This window comes from Sapajus apella, unplaced genomic scaffold, assembly GCF_009761245.1.
Source record: "Sapajus apella isolate SASKATOON/1434 unplaced genomic scaffold, GSC_monkey_1.0 scaffold35, whole genome shotgun sequence".
Taxonomy (NCBI): domain Eukaryota; kingdom Metazoa; phylum Chordata; class Mammalia; order Primates; family Cebidae; genus Sapajus; species Sapajus apella.
In genome coordinates this window covers 20,575,313-20,583,438 of record NW_022436975.1, presented here as the reverse complement: position 1 = coordinate 20,583,438, position 8,126 = coordinate 20,575,313, and positions in this window count along the sequence as shown.

The following is an 8,126-nucleotide window of genomic DNA, read 5'->3' as shown; positions in this document are numbered from 1 at the left end:
GCTCCCCTCCCCGTGTCCATGTGTTCTCATTGTTCAACACCCACCTAAATGCCCATCGACGATAGACTGGATAGGGAAAATGTGGCACATATACACCATGGAATATTATGCAGCCATCAAAAAAGATGAGTTCATGTCCTTTGTAGGGACATGGATGAACCTGGAAACCATCATTCTCAGCAAACTGACAGAAGAGCAGAAGATCAAACACGGCAGTTTTAAGTCTGATCATGAGTCTTCACGTTCTATTCTTTGTCTCTAAACCACTCCATTGGCTTAACTGTGTTGCCGCAGAAGAATAAAATTTGAATGTAAACAATACATTTTCTACTTCAGGATTTGAGAACATCTCTCTTCCTCTCTCTGGCCAGCAAATCTTTTCGAGCATGCACTACTAGTAATCTACTGTAATACTGTTGGTGATCATTCGTAAAACTGAGCAAGGAATGGGCCATGGTTGAGTTCTGGTCTGAGTGGAGGAGATTCCTGGTCTAAGGCCAAATCTACCTCACACTCACTGAGCCTTGAGACAAGCTGTGGCCTCTCTCTGGTCTTTAGGTTCATCTGTTAAATGAAGAGATTAGGCTGGAACAGCAATTTTCTACCTTGGATGTACAGCAGAGTCAACCGGGAAACGTTTAGAAAATACCTGGGCAGGCCCCATTTCCAGAGATCCCAGGCCTTCACAACTTGAAAATCTTGTTCTACGAAATGATGTAGGCCTCTTGAGAAACTAACTTAATGGGCCTTAAGCAATGTCAAGGACCATCTTCACTAAAAAGAATACAAAATTTAGGCCAGGTGCAGTGGCTCACACCTGTAATCCTATCATTTGGGAGTCCAAGGAGGGGTGGATCACTGGAGATCGGGAGCTTGAGATCAGCCTGGCCAACATGGTGAAGCCCTGTCTCTACTAAAAGTACAAAAATTAGCTGGGCATGGTGGCAGGTGCCTGTAATCCCAGCTATTTGGGAGGCTGAGGCAGGAGAATCTCTTGAACCTGGAAGATGGAGGTTGTAGTGAGCTAAAGTCGTGCCACTGCACTCGAACCTGAGTGACAGAGCGAGACGCCATCTCAAAAAAAAAAAAAAAAAAAAAGAATACAAAGTGCAGTATAAAAAAGATTTATTGGCCGGGTGTGGTGGCTCATGTCTGTAATCCAAGCACTTTGGAGGCCAAGGTGGGTGGATCACCTGAGGTCGGGAGTTCAAGACCAGCCTGACCAACACAGTGAAACCCTGTCTTAAAAAAAAAAAAAAGATTTATTTAGGATGAAAAAGAAATCACAACAAATTACACATTTTAAAAAAGTCGACAAATTCATCGGACATAAAAATCCAGAAATATAACATTTTTATTAATTAACTACCAGACAGGTTTTGTATACTTATTTCTTCTATATTTCTTGATTGCTTACTCTTCCATTGTTCCTTCATTTAACAGTAATTTCGCAGTATTTATTTATTTATTTATTTTTCATCTTTGGCTAATATGCTTGACTTTGAAATTTTTGCTAAATTTTCTATAGAGACAATAAAAAGATAATTTAGTCTTTTCTTTTGCGGTTGATTTTTAAAATTATTGCTAGCTTAAAAAGTTTATTTCATCTGGGAGCAGTGGCTTATGTCTGTAGTCCCCGCTACTCAGGAGGCTGAGGTGGGAGGATCTCTTGAGGCCAGGATTTTGAGGCCAGCCTGAGCAACACAGTGAGACCCTGTCTCTGTATTTTCAAAAATTTTAAAAAAGAGTTTGCTTCAGCTTCGCACTTCATTATTGGTAATACCACGTACATTTTTAGGATTGTTGTCAAATTTGGGAAAATCTCTGCTAAGATTTTGTCATATGTGAGCTGTAACATTCAAAAGGAATTTCTAGCTTAGTACATGTAATGGTTAATTCTGCGTGTCAACCTGACTGGGCCGTGGGATGCCTAGAAATTTGGCCAAACAGTATTCTGAATGTGTCTACAGGATGTGTCCAGATGAGATTAACCTTTGCTTTGGTAAACTGAGTAAAGCTGGTTGCCTTCCCTAATGTGAATGGGCCTCATCCAACCAATCGAAGGCCCAAATAGAACACAAAGGCAGAGCAAAAGGGAATGCCTCTGGCCGGACTGCTTGACCTAGGAAATTCGTCTTTTCCTGCCTACGACTGAAACTGAAAAATCAGCTCTTCTTTGGTCTTGAGCTTACCAACTTTCAGACTTGGACTTATACTGTCGACTCCCCTGGTTTTCAGGGATTTGGACTCTGATCAGAACTACACCATCAGTCTTCAGTTTGGCAACTATAGATCTCAGCACTTATCAGCCTCCTTAATTATGTGAGCCAATTCCTCATAGTACATCTCCTTATATAAATTATATGTCTCTATCTCTATATCTATATTTGTACCTGTGTCTGTATATCTATATTTCCTTTGGTTCTATTTCTCTGGAGAACCCTGACCAATACAGTGCACTTGAAACCTTATTTCTTTTCTTTTCTTTCTTTTTCTTTTTTTTTTAGAGATGGAGACTCACTCTGTCGCCCAGGTTGGAGTACAATGGCATGATCTCAGCTCACTGCAACCTCTGCCTCCTGGGTTCAAGTGATTCTCCTGTCTCATGCTCCTGAGTAGCTGAGATTATAGTCATGCACCACCGCACCCAGGTAATTTTTGTATCTTTAGTAGAGACGGGGGTTTCACCATGTTAGCCAGGCTGGTCTTGAACTCCCGACCCCAGGTGATCTACCCGCCTTGACCTTCCAAAGTGCTGGGATTACAGGCTTTAAAATTACTTCTCTATGCATCTGTAAAGAGAATTCGATCACCTGAAAAGAGAACTAAGTCTGAACTCTGGGTAAGATTTTGGATCTTATCCAAAATTCTGTATTGGCAGAGCAAGATAACACAAGTTCTAAACACTGTCTAAGAATATGCAGTGGCTTGTATAAATTAAAACTTAATTTTGGGTCATTAGAATCTTACAAAGGAGGCCAAGTCAATTGAAGGGGGACATGATCATTGTTAAGGCAATATGATTTTTTGAAGCATACTTGTTTTATGGGAAGACTTCCATGTAAATATTAAATCATTACAGTGCTTTTATTTGCAAGATCCACTAATCAAGGTGTTTTTTGAAAGGTTGATGGTTGTAAGAATTCTGGCAGGAAGCCAAGATGGTGATGGCTTTGCTCACCATCAGGTGTTTGGCTATCTTCCTTGGAGGAAGCTGGAGGGTAACTCCAGTGAGGTAGGTCTATCACTAATAGGGCTGATTAAAAAGCAACATTTTGGAATGCCTCTATCCTAATGAGTGCTGCCCCTTTCAAAGTAGGATGCTAAATGGTACTTTCAATACTACTGTTAGTGCCAGTGGTTTTGGAATCTTTTGGAAGAAGGTTCAGATCTTATGGCACAATCTTTTTTATTTTTAGTATCATTTTGGAGACGGAGTTTCGCTCTTGTTACCCAGGCTGGAGTGCAATGGCGCGATCTCGGCTCACCGCAACCTCCGCCTCCCGGGTTCAGGCAATTCTCCTGCCTCAGCCTCCTGAGTCGCTGGGATTACAGGCACGCGCCACCATGCCCAGCTAATTTTTTGTAGTTTTAGTAGAGACGGGGTTTCACCATGTTGACCGGGATGGTCTTGATCTCTTGACCTCGTGATCCACCCGCCTCGGCCTCCCACAGTGCTGGGATTACAGGCTTGAGCCACCGCGCCCGGCCGGCACAATCTTTAGAATACCATCAGTGGTTGACACTATGTTTGGGGTTGGATTTTATTCTTTGGGGATTAAAAAGATTTTCAGAGCCAACAACATAAATAAAGTATCTGGTCAAATCTACAAACTGCTTTTTCTCAAAGAGCAAAATGTGACTATAAAATAATGAAATACAATTTTCTTCTACGGCTGACAAACTGGTTCTTAGGGAAATTTTGTGACAGATGCAGACGACTGGTCCATCTTTCTTGCATGCTTTTTTTATATCAAAGGGGCTAAGAAGCTATAAGCTATATCTACTGGGTCCCTTTGGAGTAAGGGACCCAGATATTGCTGGTTTTGCCAAACAGGAAGATTGGCAAGGAAAGTGGAAGGAGTGAGCCATGGGGTGCGTATGCTTCCATCCCTGTCTCTTGTATATGAATTCTACTTCCAATACTGCTACTGTTACCCATGATGTTTTTGGAATCTTTTGGAAAAAGCTTCAGATCTTACGGCACAATCTTTAGAATACCATCAGTGGTTGATACCATCTTTGGGGTTGGATTTTATTCTTTGGGGATTAAAAAGATTTTCAGAGCCAACAACACAAATAAAGTATCTGATCAAATCTGCTAACTACTTTTTCTCGAAAAGCAAAATGTGACTATAAAATAATTAACGTGTTAATTGCTGTCAGACACATGCTCATTTCAGTCTGAAAACCAAAAAGGTAAAGCTTAGACAGGTTGAATAACATCCCTGCCATCACACAGCCAGTCAATGTCCAGTCTAGGTTTTAAGCAGGTTCATCTAGTTTCAGAATCTTACACTAATTGTGTTATATGAAAGACCTGGGAAGATCTAGGTTTGAACCTTGTCTCCACCACTGACCAGCTGTGTGTCTTTGGGGACGTTACCTAATCTTTCAACCCATTTCCTCTTCTACAAAACTGGATAATGATGTTTACCCTTACGGGCTTATGAGGAACAGAGATCATACATGTCAAGTGGCTGTAAAAAATGGGACTGGCACCCTGTCACCTCATCCTTGCAGACTTTGCTGCCACCTGTCAGTAAAACTTTGGGAAATTCCTTATCTTCCTTGGGTTTCAGTGTCTTCATCTTTAAGATTGGAGTATGAATGGCAGGATAGGAATGGAACTAAATCAAGTGATGTCAAACTTACAGGCTCACGGGGAGGAGGCCGGGTGAGGACTTTGAGCCCAATACGACAATGCCAAATTTCAAAAAATCCAGAAATCTGGAGTTTTCATCTGAAATCTCCCAATTAAAAAATTTTGGTGACTAATTCAGAAAGCTAAAAAAATTTTGGCAAAACAATTCCTAAATTCCTTTCAATCTAAAGTCATTTGATTTGACATCAGAAAACAACAGTGGTCCAATACCTAGTCTTGACTTACATAGCTGAGCCCAAGGTCATGGTTCTGTCTTTTGCCTGTGTTGTTCTAATAGCTGTGAGAATGGTCTTTCCACCTGCAGTTTCCATCCTATTTTAATCCCTCCCAGCTTTTCCTGAAAAATCAGTTTTCATAAAGTCCTACATGATCCTGTCCCTGTTCTGCTTAGAAACCTTTGATGAGTTTCTATTGTCGACAAACTAGAGCCCAAACTTCTTGGCTAAGGGGAATGATGTTTTTGATCTTCCTGTTTTTGCCCTTCACGTGCCCTAACTGTCCCAACAATCTGAGCATCCCTGAGACATCCTGCCCAAGAGTGCTTCTGCTTTGGTCTCCTGTATCAGTGTTGCTCTGCTCAGAGGCTGTGGGTTCCATTCACAGATGTGAACATTCTGTTTACTCTTCAGGGTCTAACTCAAGTCTTTCTTCATCTGTAGAGTGTTTCTCTTCATGGGTTTTGCACCTGGCAGAAGTCAGAGTCTCGGTCTTATAATTGCAGAAGGCTGATAGCATTCTGTCTTGGAGGCATATGAGTAAGCTAATCTTATTAGGTTTTCAATAGCTTGGATTACTTCCTTGTTCATGGTTTTGCAAATTTGTCATATATGTTTCTAAGACTAGTAAATAATAGTTTCCAAGACTTCAGACCTTTCTTCCTAGGAGGATATTTTCTTTAGGGAAGATTGAAGAAGGATGCACATAATACAGAGAGAAAATGCATGTTTTTGTTTACTTATAAATCTCTTCTTTTTATTTATTTACTTTTAAGGCAGAGTCTTGCTCTGTCTCCCAGGCTGGAGTGCAATGGTGCAATCTTGGCTCACTGAAACCTCTGCCTCCTGGGTTCAAGCGATTCTCCTGCCTCAGCTTCCGGAGTAGCTAGGATTACAGGCAAGTGTCATCATGGCTACCTAATTTTGTATTTTTGGTAGAGACAGAGTTTTGCTATGTTGGCCAGGCTGGTCTTGAACTCCTGACCTCAAGTCCTCAAGTGATCTGCCCCCTTGGCCTCTTAAAGTGCTGAGATTACAGGTGTGAGGCACCACACCTGGCCTTTTATTTCTTCTTAGAGCACATTTCTTTTTCTTTTCTAGAGTTGATTCATCCCAAGTCTAATATGAGCTAATTTTCACAATATTTCTTTCCGGTTCAAAAAAATCACACTTGTCTTCTCACGTGAAATTTCACAAATAATGACAACTAAAGGAAGGGAAAAAGATCTTGACATTTAGATGTTATATTTCTACTGACTTGACTGTTTGGTCATTTCTTTAAGCAAGCTAAACCTAGACTTTAACAGCTTTAATTTTCACAAAGGGATTCACATGAGACAGTTCATTTATCATTCAAATCCCATCATCTGATGACAGGTTCTGCAGCCCCCAAATGGGAAACCGAATCCTGTAAAATCACTCTCTTGATGTTCCAGGTGGTACATTCTACTATGGGGTTATTTACAACAAAAGAACTAGAATAATTGTCATGTATCCCTGAAATCCAAAGAGAATGGGGCATAAATGTCAGGCCAAAAATACAGGAACCTGTGTATGCATATGCTGAAGCCAATAGCAGTGATGAGTGAAATTATATAGCACTTCGGCCAGGCACAGCGGCTCAGCACTTTTGGGAGGCCGAGGCAGGTGGATCACCTGAGGTCAGGAGTTCAAGTCCAGTCTGGCCAACATGGCCAAACCCCATCTCAACTAAAAAGACAAAAACTAGCCAGACATGGCGGTGGATGCCTGTAAGCTCAGCTACACAGGAGGCTGAGGCAGGGAGAATTGCGTGAACCCGGGAGGCGGAGGTTGCAGTGAGCTGAGATTGCACAATTGCACTCCAGCCTGGGCAACAGAGCAAGACTCTGTCTCAAAGCAAACCAAAACAGCACTTCATCCTGGCTTTTGGAGTTTTTCTGTAATCAGATAATGATCAAAAAATGTAATCAATAATAAAGGAGGACAGAGAGGAGAGGAGGGAATTCAAATAGATTTTGTAAAGAGCTCTTTCCAGGTGTCTCAATATAAAGAAAAGGCTGTTTGAAAAGATATGCTGGCCAGGTGTGGTGGCTCACACCTGTAATCCAGCACTTTAGGTGTGGTGGCTCACACCTGTAATCCAGCACTTTAGGTGTGGTGGCTCACACCTGTAATCCAGCACTTTAGGTGTGGTGGCTCACAGCTGTAATCCAGCACTTTAGGAGGCCAAGGCGGGCAGATCATGAGGTCAGGAGTTGAGATCAGCCTGGTTAACATGGTGAAACCCCATCTCTACTCAAAACACAAAAATTAGCTAGGCATGGTGGCAGCTACTTGGGAAGCTCAGGCAGGGGAATCACTTGAATCTGGGAGACAGAGGTTGCAGTGAGCCGCAGTCATGCCATTGCACTCCAGCCTGGGCAACAAGAGCAAAAGTCCATCTAAAAAAAAAAGTTATGCTAAGGGAAGTCAGGCTCAGTGATGCACACCTGTGGTCTCAGCTACTCGAGAGGCTGAGGCGGAACAATTGCTTGAACCCAGGAGTTCTGAGCTGTAGAGTGTGGTAGCAATCGGGTGTCTGAACTAAGCTGGGCACCAATATAGTGACCTTCTGGAGCAGGGGCCTTCAGGTTGTTTAAGGAGGGGTGAACTGACTTTGGTCAGATATGGAGCAGAATCAGTAATGGGACTGTGCCCGTGAATAGGCACTGCACTCCAGCCTGGGAAATATAGCAAGAGCTTATCTCTCTCTGTTTTTTGAGACAGAGTCTTGCTCTGTTGCCCAGGGTGGAATGCAGTGGCACGATCTTGGCATACTGCAATCTCCACCTCTGGGATTCGAGTAATTCTCCTGCCTCAGCCTCCTGAATAGCTGGGATTACAGGCATGTGCCACCATGCCCGGCTAGTTTTTGTGTTTTTAGTAGAGACAGTATTTCACCATGTTGGCCAGGCTGATCTTGAACTCCTGACCTCAGGTGATCCACCCCACCTTGGCCTCCCAAAGTGTTGGGATCACAGGAGTGAGCCACCATGCCTGGCTGA